This window comes from Budorcas taxicolor, chromosome 11 (assembly GCF_023091745.1).
Source record: "Budorcas taxicolor isolate Tak-1 chromosome 11, Takin1.1, whole genome shotgun sequence".
NCBI lineage: Eukaryota > Metazoa > Chordata > Mammalia > Artiodactyla > Bovidae > Budorcas > Budorcas taxicolor.
In genome coordinates, this window is record NC_068920.1 from 156,466,584 (window position 1) to 156,481,067 (window position 14,484).

Sequence of the window (14,484 nt, forward strand, 5' to 3'; positions counted from 1 at the left end):
GCTCTAGAAATGAGCACAGTATGAGCAGGGCTCTATTATTAAACCTTAAGGTTGAGCTCAAACCATGGTGAATTGTTCGTCTGTGGGACTGCGGGGTTCGGTTAGAATTACTGTCAGGTAGAGGGAGACGCCCCTGACAGATGCAGTCGGAGACAGGTGGCAGCCTCACACCCAGCTTCCGTGATCGACTTACAAAGTGAGCTCACAACCAGTATTCAGAGTACATTTCTGTGACATGCCCTTTAGAGGTTAATATTAAATCTGAAATCTGAGCACTTGGTGCCGTTGTACTTCAGAGACACTCCCCAGTATTCCAGATGAAAGCGGGTGTCAGCCTCGGCGTCAGTTTTGTCTCTGGCTGCTCTTTTTTCTGACATCACCGTGGTCCAGGGAGCTTGTTGGCCAGAGCTGAGTTTGGGACATGTGGTGTACGGCTCTCGTGAGAGGCCGTTTCCAGGGAAGAGCCCCTTGAATGTCCCGCTGGTTGGAAAGGCGCCTCTGGGCAGGTTGACGGGCACGCCTGTGCCCCGTGCCTGCCACGGGGTGCCATTTTGTCATCTCCTATCATCGCACGCTCTCCGTGGGCACCAGCAGCCTGCCCACCTCAGCCAGAAGCTGCAAGTCTGGCTACATGAGGGGGAGGAAGGCCAGGCCTTCGGTTTTTAACTGGGAAGTCCAGTGTTTGAGAAAAATGCAAGACAGAGAAATGGTTTGTTTTTTTTCTCTCTTCAAATTAAATTTTATTATAAAGTTATGACCTGGTTTAAAGGCACACAGCAGTGCAGTCTTACTTACACAGGTTGGATTTCAATTGCTGCGAGACTTCCCACAGCATTTGGTCCGTGTCTGTCCATCACCGTGCCTGGGCTTTTGGAATCACCCGGCAGCTTGGGGAGGATGAGACTTGGGGCCTCCAGGGGTGGCTGCCCCTTCAGGGCTCAGGCCTTGGCTCCAGGGTGCTCATCCTGAGTTCTCCCGTGCACTCAGGGGTGCCCAGGCCCTGGTGAACGTGATCCTACTACTCAAGATCAGGAGATCTCTGTGCTGTGGAGCCAGAGGATCACATTTTGTTCCATTTTCCTTTAACCTGTGGGCAGTCTCTTTCCAAATCTTAAAATTTATAACATATACCTTTCCAGCTGTGTGATGCTCTAGCCTGTTGTCTTACCATTAAAGTACTTGGGCAGATAGTTAATTAACAGCATACTCATTGATCGTGGAATCAGAGGAAAAGGAATTAGAATGTCCCTTTTCGTAGAGTCCTACTAGAGAATTCCCATCTGGAAACACAGCTTCCTTGGGGAACGCCGGCCTTCCCTCGTTTATCCGAGGTTGCCACGTCCCTGCAGGCCCCGGGCTAGCCGGCAGCTCGTGATCTGGGGAAAGGCACTGGGGCGGGTAGCAGGAGCAGAGTAGTACTGGGAGCAAGGCATTGACTCTAACGATGACAGCTCAGGAGGTGACCCCGAGGGGTAACTTTCAGCCGGTTTGGGGGGTCGCAGGCAGGAGTGGACTCTCCAGGCCAAGCACAGAGCAAGGAGACAGGTGTATGGTAAACAGAAGGCCTGGCTTGATCAGAAGTGGCAAACAGGTTACAGTAACTAGGTCTCCAAGTGTACGGAGCCGGTGGGGGAGGCTGCAAAGCTAGGCTGGGGTCAGCTTGCCAGGGCCTGGGCACCTTTGGATACCAACCTTTAAACTTGAGGAAACAATTGAAGAGTTCACGTAAAGGAATAACACGGGGAGTCCTGCACTGAAGCCAACTCCAGAGATCCCTGGGGTGGATGTGTCTGTCTTGGCCACGAGTGTTGTATCCCTGGGGCGAGTGCTCAGAAGACCCTGTGGGGACCCCACCACCACCACCACCCACCCTGTGCTGGCTGCTTCACAGCTTCCACTCGGCGTACCTTCCATCCACGTGCTTGCCCTTCCTGATTGCGGCTTTCTGCTGTCATCCTTCTCTGACTGCTTCATGCCACGTAGGGAGGTGTCCTCATTTCTGCACCAGTTTTGTGGCCCTGACCTGGCCCCTCCCTTCTGGGCTCCGGAGCCCTTTGCAGAGCAGGGGTGGTGATGCTCACGGGGCCGTGCAGAGGCTTAATTCTTGTTCAGTCACCAAGTCGTGTCTGAATCTTTGCCACCCAGGGACTGCAGCACCCCAGGCCTCCCTGTCCCTCACCACCTCCCGAGGTTTGCCCAAATTCATGTCCATTGAATCAGTGATACCAGCCAACCATGGACGCATGTGTAAGTGTCCCTGACGCTGTCCCCTGGACAGGCACCCCAGGGCAATGCTCCCCTGTGCATGGGTCAGTGCTGGACAACCTGGACACCTTCTCTCTGCCCTTTAACCCCAGGAGAGAGGAGAGAGGAGGCCTCTGGTCCAGAACTTACTATAACCCTTTGTGATTGTTGCTTTTGAGAAGGCTTTTTATGTAGAATCTAGAGGAAGTGTAGAGAAATCAGCTGTTGCCTACAGTGGGCCAGCCTGGGTGGATTTCGTCCATTGTTTCTTCTGAGGTTTAAACCCAGGCCTTCAATCACCAATGCATATTTAATACTTAGGGTGATACTTATCGTTTGTGAGACTGAAGAAGGTCAAGGCTGGGACAGATTTTTGACATCATCTCGTGGCCCAAGGCTGTGCAGACCTAGCTGCACACTACAGTCACCTGGGAGCTTTGAAGACTGACTGATGCCTCAGTCCACCCCCTCAGACCAAGTAAAGCAGAACCTCCAAGGAAAACAGCAGCAGCAGCAGTAATTTTTTAAAGGTGCCAGGTGAGCACCAGCCAGGTGGCTGATGTAGCCCAAGCCGTTCACTCACAGATGAGGATGCTGAGACCAGACTGGCCCCATGTGGGCCCCCTGACTCCACGGCCAGTTCTCTTCACTGTCGCTTATTCTCCGTGCATCGTGTCAGGAGGTCCGTGGTGTGGGTGTGGCTCGGCCGTGGTGAAGGTTTGCTGGTTGAAGTGCTGTTTGCCAGGTCTCTTCACCCTGAAGTTTCTGTTTTTCCTTTTGTAATTAACACGTACTTTGTGGGAAATGCTTCAGACTATGTAAACAGCTCGTTCCAAATCAGATTTTCACCTCCTGGCTTTAGCATCTTCTGATTTTGTCACCCCATCCTTCCTGCAGTATTTCTGAGTTGGTATTTTACTATAAAGAAGAGTTTTTTCTTATCCCCAGTTTGTGTATATTGATGTGGACTAATGGATTCGTATTCATTCTTACCATTATTTATTTTGATGCTCATCACTGTGATGGGAGGCCCGACCTTCTGCTGCTTTCCACTCATTCTTTGAGAACGCCTTTACTTTCTGGTACAACAAGATGTTGCATGTTCCTTCCCTGCCCAGCACTCAATCGGCCACTTCTCCAAAGAGCCCCGTTTCTTTTAGAGAAGAATCCTGGAATCCCAAATCGGAGCACTGGGCATTCTCATCACTTTCAAGGCACCATTGCTTCTCTGGCCCCAGGAGACAGAAGTGTACTACGTGTGTGTGTGTGTTGGGGCACATACACATACATGTAAATGTATGTATGTACATATATATACATATCTACATGTGCTTACCTCTGACCCTGCTTTTCCTCTTTTGAAGCATAGTTGGTTTACAGAGCTCTGCGGATCTCTGCGGTACAGCAGAGTGACTCCATTCAGTTGCTCAGTCATGTTCGACTCTTTGCGACCGCGTGGACTGCAGCACGCCAGGCTTCCCTGTCCATCACCAACTCCTGGAGCTTACTCAAAATCATGTCCATCAAGTCAGTGATGCCATCCAACCATCTCATCCTCTGTCATCCCCTTCTCCTCCTGCCTTCAGTCTTTCTCAGCATCAGGGTCTTTTCCGATGAGTCAGCTCTTCATATCAGGTGGTGAAAGTATTGGAGCTTCAGCCTCAGCATCAGTCCTTCCAATGAATATTCAAAACTGACTCAGTTATACACATGTATTCATTCTTTTTTTATATATATTGTTTCTCTACTATACAAGCAGATTGGGTATAGTTCCCTGTGTTGTACGGTAGGACCTTGTTGTTTATCCATTCTAAACGCAGTAGTCTGCATCTAGTAACCCGGAACTCCCAGTCCATCCCTCTTCCCCTCCCTCTCCCTCTCGGCAACCACAGGACTGTTCTGTATACGGTGGAATACTGTGTTCAGTCACTCAGTCGTGTCCAGCTCTTTGTGATCACATGGACTGTAGCTCTCCAGGCTTTCCTGTCCATGGAATTTTCCAGGCAAGACTACTGGAACTGGTTGCCATTTCCTCCTCCAGGAGATCTTCCCAACCCAGGGATCGAACCCACGTCTCTTGCGTCTCTTGCATTGGCAGGCAGATTCTTTACCACTGCGCCACCTGGGAAACCTGCAATGGAATACCAATCAGCCATAAAAAAAAAAGAATGGAACGTTGCCATTTGCAGCGACATGGATACAACTAGAGATTATCATACGAAGTAAAGTAAGTCGGACAGAGAGAGATAAATACCGTATGACTTCACTTATACGTGGAATCTAAAACGTGGCACAAGTGAACCTGTCTGCAAAGCCGAAGCGTACGCACAGACACGTGTCTGCTGATTAAACCCAGGCTCCTACTGGCACATCTAGTTGCCGAGCACATTCGCATCTTCTCCCCGGCATTTTGCCAACTTCTCTGCCTCAGCCTGCACATTAACAGTCAGCGTCCTTCAGTGTTCCATCCTGGGCCCACCTGTCCTCAGTCATCACGATGCAGGTGACAGCCGAACACTCCCTTAGGTCTCACTCCTGTACTTGTATGTGGGCGGTCCTCACCAACCAGCCTTGCATTCCTGGCGCTTGTTTCCCCACACAGTGTTGGCCAGCGTCTTCCCTTGGATGTCTCACAAGCCCTTCAGACCTCACACATCCAAAATGGGACCCTCCAGCTCACCCTGCGCTGCCCACCCCCACCCCTACATCCACGCCCCGCACCCTTTCTCCCAACTGTTTGAACCTCAGAACAGCTCAGAAGCACCCTTGACTCCTCTGCCCTGGCTCCTCCATAGCCCATCGCTGCATCTCTCAATTGTGCCATCTAAATATCCCTCCCTCTGTCCCCTCCCCTCTGTTCTCACGGTCACAGTCCTGGCCCAGGCCCCCAGCATCCCTTGATTTGCTGTCAGAACCTCCTCCAGGTGGTCCCGCCTCCAGCCTTACTCTCATCACAGCATGGGAGACATACCTAAAATATAAACATATGTCCTCTCCCGCTCAGAACCCTTCAGTGGTTCCCCAGGGGCCTCACGGGGACATTCAGGCCCCTGTAGATGGCAGTCAAGGTCCTGTGAGCTGGCCCTCGGTTGTCCCCACCCTTTCTTCTGTGCAGCTGTAACAGACTGTGACAGATCTGTAGTCACCCCAACACAAGCTCTCTGACAGGTGGAAATAACAAACTGCAGAACAGTCGGTTATGCTGTGATGCTATTTTTGTTAAAAACACCAATGAAAAAGGAAAAAGTGAAAGTGTTAGTTGCTTCAGTCATGAAGTCTTTGCAACCCCATGGACTGTAGCCTGCTAGGCTCCTCTGTCCATGGAATTCTCCAGGCAAGAACACTGGTGTAGGTAGCCATTCCCTTCTCCAGCGGATCTTCGTGACCCAGGGATTAAACCCGGGTCTCCTGTATTAGCAGGAGACTTCCCTGGTGACTCAGAAGTTAAAGCGTCTGCCTCCAATGCGGGAGACCTGGGTTTGATCCCTGGGTTGGGAAGATCCCCTGGAGAAGGAAATGGTAACCCACTTTAGTGTTCTTGCCTGGAGAATCCCATGGACGGAGAAGCCTGATAGGCTACAGTCCACGGGGTCGCCAAGAGTTGGACACGACTGAGTGACTTCACCTCCCGCATTAGCAGGCAGATTCTTTACTGTCTGAGCCACCAGGGAAGCCTATACCCAAAAAATGCTACATTTCTCCTTGACTTGCAAGCTCATAGGTAAACACAGGAAATGGAGGGACTGCAAGGGCCGTGTGCAGACCACTACCCTGCTGTCACCAAAGGACAGGGCTCAGGAGTCAAGGGACACTTTCACATAACTGGACTATTGGAATTGCTTCTTTAGAAAGCATTCATTTATTGAGAGGCTGAAAAGAAGAAAACTTAAAAATATGTTTGAGTTGGTTTTGAGATGGTGGAAAGAGCCCTGGAGAACAAAGTTCATCTCCTGCGCTGGGTCCGACCCTGCCAGGTCTGCCCTGTCCCCGTCAAGGCTTGGCCTCAGTTGCAGGACAGTGGCTGTGGGTTGATGGGCTCAGTTTAGACCTCGCCCACCTCCCTGAGCAACGTGCTTGCCCCTGGTGGCAGTACCCCTGGGCTGGCCGCTCGGTTCTGCCTCTTATTCTGCGCTCACAGAGTCCCTTGTGTTGCTCTTGAGCTCATGGAGGAGTTTTTTGTGTGTGCACTGGGGAAGCAGGTGTGAACACGTGGTGATAGTGACCCACCCGGGCGCCCCTCAACAAGCCACAGGGGAAAGTGTCGCTTACCCAGATTTTATCTTACTTTGAGGGAAATGCAGTTGGTCCCTGCCCCAAGCCTTGAAGTACTTATAGAGTTTTATACTTCCCTGGTGGCTCAGACGGTAAAGCGTCTGCCTCCAGTGCAGGAGACCCGGGTTCAATCCCTGGGTTGGGAAGATCTCCTGGAGGAGGAAATGGCAACCCACTCCAGTATTCTTACCTGGAAAATCCCATGGACAGAGGAGCCTGGTAGGCTACAGTCCATGGGGTGGCAAAGAGTCGGACAGACTGAGCAACTTCACTTTTCATTTTCTGCAGCCGAGTGAGGGTGTACTCCTTCATGTATTTAGAGTCCCTGGTGGGCGTGGTGGGCATGGTGGGCATGGCAGCCACCCATGGCTCATCTGCATGGGTTCCCCCCACCCAGCAGAGACCCTTGAGGGTCCTCCCACACAGCCCCTGGGGCCCTCTGGGGTGCTGCTCAGAATGGTGGGGCAGGAGAGCTGGAGGGCCCCCAGACTCCTCCCAGGATGTGGGGTTGCGGACAGGGGAAGCAGGCTACAGGACTGAAGTGACGGTTACCGTGAGGTGCTGTGCATTTGGAAGGTAGGGGCAGAGAGATGGGGGGACTCCCTAATTACCCACACAAAATAGAACCTCGGAGACCATTCATTTGTGGTGTGAAGGCATCTTTATTTGAAAAGTGCAGTCTTTCTGCCTCAGTTCAGTTCAGTCGCTCAGTCATGTCCGACTCTTTGTAACCCTGTGAATTGCAACATGCCAGGCCTCTTTGTGCATCACCAACTCCCAGAGTTTACTCAAACCCATGTCCATCGAGTCAGTGATGCCATCCAGCCATCTCATCCTCTGTTGTCCCCTTTTCCTCCTGCCCCCAATCCCTCCCAGCATCAGAGTCTTTTCCAATGATTTTGGAGCCCCCCAAAATAAAGTCTGACACTGTTTCCACTGTTTCCTCATCTATTTGCCATGAAGTGATGCGACCAGATGCCATGATTAGTTTTCTGAGTGTTGAGCTTTAAGCCAACTTTTTTACTCTCCTCTTTCACTTTCATCAAGAGGGTTTTTAGTTCCTCTTCACTTTTCTGCCATAAGGGTGGTATCTTCTGCATATCTGAAGTTATTGATATTTCTCCCGGCAATCTTGATTCCAGGTTGTGCTTCTTCCAGCCTAGCGTTTCTCATGATGTACTCTGCATAGAAGTTAAATAAGCAGGGTGACAATATACAGCCTTGACGTACTTCTTTTCCTATTTGGAACCAGTCTGTTGCTCTATGTCCAGTTCTAACTGTTGCTTCCTGCCTAACCTGGTAAAATTAGCCTCCTGACACCCAGGGGCAGTTTTGTTCTCTTGGCTTTGGGGGCTCTTTTTCCAGGGGACGTTTAGCACCTGGACCAGCATGGGCCTTGCTCTTGCAAGCGAGCTTGACCTGTGACTATAGAGACAGCAGACGCCAGGAGAGCTGTGGTCGGGGCACCCAGGGAGGCCCTCCTGGGCAGGCTTTGCCTCTGCACCCCCAAAAGCCTTTGGCCTCAGGTTATATAATTGAATGTGGATGCAGTTGTGTTTTTATGTAAAAGCAGAGAGAAAGACAGAAAGGTCTGTCTTGGAGGGGCTTTTCCATCTAGCACAGGGGTGATGACAGTTACTGAGGCCTTAGTTTGTACCTGGGGCTTTATGCTTTTAACCTTATCTAAACTTTGCAGCTGTCCAGGTATGAGTTCCTTCCTTTTGCAGTCAAGAAAGCAGACTCAGAGAGATGACATGCTTGTCCTAAGGCAGAGGTGTGGGCATGGGGGTGCCTGCCACAGACCCCCGGCCTCTTCCCAGCAGTGTACTGCAGACTGGGCATACCTGTCCCCCTCCACGAGGACAGGTACGTCCTTCCTCCCACGGAGCCGCCTCGTGCATGGGACTTGGGAGGCTCTGGTCGCAGCTGATAAAGCACTGCTTTTGGCTTACAAGTAACGTGGCTAAACTGATTACTACGGGGATCCAGAAGGAAGCTGTTGGCCTTGTGTAAACTCAATTGGAATGTCACCTAGCAGACAGCTCTGGGGCGTCCACAAATATCTTCCAAGGAATTTCCCCAAAGTGAAATCACAGAGAAAGCAGAATGGGCTTGGCCGTTTTGGTTTGCAAATGAGTTTTGAGAAATGGCCCTGAGATCTTGAGTTGTTGGCATTTTTCCCATCACAGACTGTAAAGGACTTTTGAAATGCCCCAGGAAAGGGGGAAAGAAAGGGCCGGGTTGCTGATTATTTACAGCTTTGAGCCCCAAGCAGGTACACAGAATTAAAGGCCTCCCACCATTCCAACTGCATGTAATTTTATTGTGAAAATGACTGCCTGCCAATAAGTCACGTTGTTCACCCTCATCTCTGCGAGGACTTCTAAGGAAGCACAACTGAGCTCACTTAACACCACTTGGCAGCCATAAGCAGATGACAGTTGAGATGCTGGTGATGGAGGCTTTTTAAAAATTTTACATTTTCACCATTGCTGTTCAGTCTCCTAAGTCATGTCCGACTCTTTGCGACCCCCTGGACTGCAGCGCGACAGGCTTCCCTGTCATTTACCATCTCCTGGAATTTGCTCAAATTTATGTCCATAGCGTTGGTGATGGCATCCAACCATCTCGTCCTCTGTCGCCCCCTTCTCCTCCTGCCTTCAGTCTTTCCCAGCATGAGGGTCACATTTTCACCACATGACTTTATGAATCTCTGGATCAAGTGTGCTGGAAGTAATTCATGTGTCGATTGGAGTATTTCCTCTTTGAGGAAGGCATCAGCTGGTCCTGGGCCCGGTGCCTTTGGGAGCTGGTCAGCAGTGGGTTTGTGTTGAGCCTGCAGAAGTCCAAAGGTGTGTGTGTGGAGGCGAGAATGAAGGGAAGGCACCCAGGGATTGCCTTGGCAAGTAAAATTATAGTTCCCATACGCAGGAGCTATGGCCCTCTCCTGTTGCCAGGCAGAGTTCCCGCAGATTCATGGCAGAGGTGTCTGTGCAAACAGGAATCCAATTTATGTCCAAACAGAAATGACATGCAAATCGGACTTCTTCCCCCAAGGAAGGCAAAGGCAGGTAGCGCAGTCAGTTGGGAAAAAAATAAATAAATAACGCCCCCCCCTTTCCTTTCCTTCTTTAGAAGAGGGAGTGGTATTAATATAGTAGCAGTTTAGAGCTTTATTTGTTTAAACCTTGCAGATTCAGTAAGCATTCACAATCCTCTTGACTTGTAGTGCCTGATTGTAAAAAGAACAGTTGAATGAGCTCATTGTTTCCTGGTTTTTTTCTGTAATGTATTTTACAAACACTCCGGTGACAGGCCTGACACGCTGATTTCTATGTAGTCGCACTTCAGTTTGGGATTACAGCATTAATAACAGAGTTCCATGCATCATGCCATTTTTAAGCATGATCGTTATGATAAAGGGCATATACTTAATTACAGGCCTGCTTAATTACAGCTCTGTTGAAGCTCGTTTGTTTAGGAGAATGCTAATTGCGCTGCGGAGCCCACGGCACATCCTTGCTTTCATCTGCTGTGTGCCGCTCAGTGCCGAGGATCAGCGTTTTGTTAAAACTGCCACCAAAAATAAAATTGAAAAAGAGAAAAAGGGGGAGGGGGGAAGGAAGAAGACGAAGAAAGCACTCGTCCGAGTCCTGAAAGGCGGGCTGCCTGGCGCAGGGCTGTGGGCCCGCACAGAAGCCCATGTGTGCCGTGTGCCCCTTACACCCTCACAGCCCCCCCGGGGCAGATGCTGTGTGGTCCCGGCTTTACAGGCAGGGTGGCCAAGGCCCAGAGAAGTGAGATGGCCACGTGTCTGCTGCCCATCCTCCCTGCCACAACCACGGCATTGCCACCGCCAGCGGGGCACCTGGGCTCAAATCCTGGCCCCATCAAACTCCCTAACTCCTCAGCCTCGGGTTCCTTAAACATTAACTTGCCCGTGATCATCGTGGAGGTGATGTGATTTGGTGCATGTCGGCTCTCTCGGGTGTGGTCAGTAAATGCGGTTTCCTTTCCTTCACATTCTCTCTGGCCTAGAGTTGGGCAGGGGAGAAGTTCTGCTACATCCAAGGTTTCAGGGAGTCAAGGGACCTGGACAGTGGACTGCTCTGGGCCCTGGAACTCCACCTTCAGTGCCAGTGAGGAAAGGACAGACCTCTGCGTCCTGCTTCTGGGTTGTGCCCATGGATCGGTCAGGCTGTGTCCATGTGAGAACCCTGTGCAAGCCCAGGCTGCCTGGGGGTAGGGGGGAACGAACATGTACCCCCTGAGCGGTGGCTCTGTGGGGGCTGCCCCTGCTCACGGCTCCCCCTCAGCGCCTCCACCGAGTGTCACTCTGACTGGGACTCAGCAGTGGTTGAAGGCTGGGGGAGGAGTGGGATGAGGACAGAGCACCAGAGCACGGTGAGGAAGACACGTGCTCCCCTATGAGGAGCACGGACGATGATTTATGAGATCTTTTGGAACATGTGAAAAATGAGCACCATTGATTTTAAGAATTATGTCTCACAAGCCTCTAGATATCTTAAAATGTGGAAAAACTGCCCAGATAGGGAGAATAGAAATGGATGTCCTGGAATTAGAAGGGGATTTAGCAGTCCCACAGATCAGCTTTTCTACCGACATACAACATCCCTCTAACCCCCTGACAAGCGGCCGTGCGTCTGGAACTTTTTCAGCCGGTGCTGTCCTTCCTTCCGGCTTCTCCAGAGGAGGACGAGGTCTCCCCCAGAAATCGTGCCCTGACGCCAGCCGCTCTTCTTGTGACAGCTCTCAGAACCCGTGCAGAGGCTTGACCACATTCCCCTCCAAGGCTTCTCTTATCTGGTGATGGTTCTTCAGTCGCTCAGTCATATCTGACTCTGCGACCCCATAGACTGTAGCCCACCAGACTTCTCTGCCCATGGGATTTCCCGGGCAAGAATACTGGAGTGGGTTGCCATTTCCTTCTCCAGGGCATCTTCCCAACCCAGGAATCAAACCTGCGTCTCCTGCATTGCCAGCCGGGTTCTTTACTGCTGAGCCACCAGGGAAGCCCCTCTTCTGTCTGGACCAGAACCCATCTAGCTGCACTTCTTCCCGCATGCGGGACACTGGGCTCTTGAGTGCCGGGTATGGTCAGGCCTCCCTAGAGCAGCAGATCTGATGACTTCGTCTCCTTCCCTCCTGTGGGCTGGCCTCAGGTCCCTCACCAAGTTGTCCAGGACAACACTCTTGAGAGTGCAGTCCCAGCACGGAACCCCCTCCCTTGAGCCCAGAACAGACCAAGGTGGTGATTTCCCCACCCTGGCATGGGGACGGCTGTGCTATCGCTTACAATGGCAGCTCCCAACTTCTGAACAGTCAGGTCACGTTGTTGACTTGTTCCACTATGGACAAGTCTTTTTTTTTCGTGTCTTCTGCTGTTATTCCAGCATGAACATCTCTTTCATTCCATCTGACGCAGTTGGCATTTTGGACCTAAGGTACAGGACTTAACACTGACCTTTAACAAATTCCATCTATTAAATTTAGCCCATGACCCTGACTTTTTGAGATCTCTATTGGATTTCTCTCCCTTATCCCGTCTGTGGGCTGTCCCCATCGGTGCATATCGGATATGCCTACTCTGCGTGCCTTCACTGAAGTAATTGATAACGCCCTGGGCACCCTCCAGAGAGGTTGCTTGAGGTCAGTGTCAATCTATTAATCAGCTTCTTGAACATCTAGTCCAACCAGTTATGGATTCTCCTCCCCGTAACATTGTCCAGCCGTACTTATCTGTCTCGTCCGTTTAGATAACGTGAGAAATTTGTCAAATGCTTTGCTCAAATCTGCCTTCTTTCAGCCTACCATAATTTTGGCTATGCTGGATTTTTTTTTTTTTTTAATAAATGAAGCTTGGTTGGCAGATCATCTGTTCAGCAGACTCTCAGCAGCTCCTGGGGACCTGGCTCCCCTTTTCAGGGAGTCCGAGCATGTCACCCCAGAGGCTCTTCCTCTCGAGGCAGCGCCTGCCCATTCAGCAGCTTCTGCCCCCAGGACCCCGTGGATTCACTTCCTTTTCCTCCAAGACTGTTAGAGTCTGTTCTCTAGAAGAATGCAAGGAGTGTCTGGCTGTGCCCATCTTCCCATCCTGAACTCTTAAGATGAAGTGGAAACTTACCTGCAGATTCTCATCTCTCTCTCCCTCCCCAGGCAGCTCCCCTCAAGGTGGGAGTAGGCCCGCGTGGTTCTCCACAGCGGCCCCTCTGCTGCTAAGTCCCATCAGGAGGCCATCCCCACTGTGCTAGGGGCCACCTTCACACTGCCTCTTGCTTCTCAGTCTTGGGAATGCATCCTCCCTTCTCCCCAGAGGTATCCCAGGCTGGAGCCCCATTACAGAGGATGCCGAGCTCCCCAGGAACCCCCTGTGCTGGGACAGGAACCCAGAGCTGACCCAGATGTGGACAGTCAGAGGCCCATGGCCAGCAGAGGAGATGCGGCCCTAGCCAGGCACCCAGGGGGGCGGGCAGGGCTTCGGGGACAACGTCCTGCAAGAGGGCACGCTGAGCTGACCCCAGAGGGATGGCAGAGGGACGGGGGTGGCCATAGGGTGAAGGGGAGGGGCAGGGAGCACCCCTCTTCGGCAATCCCCCTCCCTTCCCTTTGGGTGCAGCTGTGAATCCAGCCTCGTATCTCACTCCTGCCCAGTGCTCCCCAGGACTCTCATTTCCTGTAGTACTCCGGCCCTTGCAGGTCAGCATACCATGTTTTCAGAACACAAGTTCACGGAACAAACATTGACATTTTGATGGCAACAGATGTCACCAGTGAGAAGGGCAATCTTCATCATATCTTTCCAGAACCCGCAGACACTATGATGGGCAGAAAGCCCAGTGAATGACCAAACAGGGCTCCCAGCCCAGGAATGCAGCCCGGGCAGGTGCCACAGGGGCTTTGAGAGTTTGAAGGAGAAGTAAAGTAGGCTGTGGTTCCCAGTGTCTGACATGGGGTGGGCAGGATGTGGGCAGAGGCTTCATGATGAGGGGACTGACTGTGGAGGGAAGTGTGGGTCCAGAGGACAGTGGTGGGTGTGACTTGGGGCTGTTGGTGCACATAGTCACCTCCTGGCCCGTAGGTCTAATGGAAAAGAGCTGGTCAAAGGCCAGCTAGACACTTGGCGAGCATGCATATTGTCAAAGCCATGAAAGGCCCTGGTGTGGAAGAAGCAGGTTTGCCGTCAGAAATAGCAAGTATCCCTCATAGGAGGGCCGGAGATTAGAGTCACTGCTTCCACCTATGTGGCTCCTGACTGCCTGTCTGCGAGTGATCAGAAATGCTGCCAGTGCTGCGTGCCCACCGGCCTGTGTGGCATGAGGAAGCAGCTGGGGTCAGAGTGCCACATGAGGTGAGCCTTGACTTCCAGCCACGGTGAGTGGACGGTGGCAACTGCGGGGAAGGGAGCTTGGCCCTTCGCTTAGGTTCTGAGTGGGCCTTGTCCTGTCTCTTCTAGAAGGCATCGCAGCCTTTCAGGGAGCGTCTGCTCAGGGCTGTATTTCCCCAGCTGTGAGTGCACAAGTGTGGCTGTGTCACTTCAGTCGTGTCCGGCTCTTTGTGACCCCATGGACTGTAGCCCACCAGGCTCCTCCGTCCAGGAGATTCTCCAGGCAAGAATCCTGGAGTGGGCTGCCATTTCCTTCTCCATGCATGTAGAATGCGTGTAGGTGCTCAGATTTCCTTAATATATTTTTGTATATGACATACTGCATAAGGTGACGGTGGGCTCCCTGCTCCTTCCTGGGGAGATGTCACGCTGTCCCCAGTGCTTAGCTGGGTCTCCAGGCAGGGAGGGCAGGTCCCTGGGGCCTCTGTGATGCAAGGCCTCTGACCACAGATGTCTCTGTCCGAGCCCCGTGGCCCACGCAGCCCTCCCAGGAAAGGAGGGGGTGTCCCGTGCTGTCGTGGGGCTGGCCATGCTAGTTTCTTTTCATACTTCCCAGAGAAGGG

General features: G+C 51.9%; 1 protein-coding gene and 1 non-coding gene across 3 annotated transcripts in view; both read left to right on the forward strand.

The window, feature by feature from the left end:
• The window catches only part of MVB12B (multivesicular body subunit 12B), a 200,200-nt gene that overhangs the window by 156,948 nt on the left and 28,768 nt on the right, over nucleotides 1-14,484 (forward strand). The window lies entirely within an intron of this gene.
• On the forward strand, nucleotides 6,591-6,662 carry TRNAW-CCA (transfer RNA tryptophan (anticodon CCA)). Its single transcript has one exon. It is a non-coding gene; the product is annotated as a tRNA-Trp (tRNA).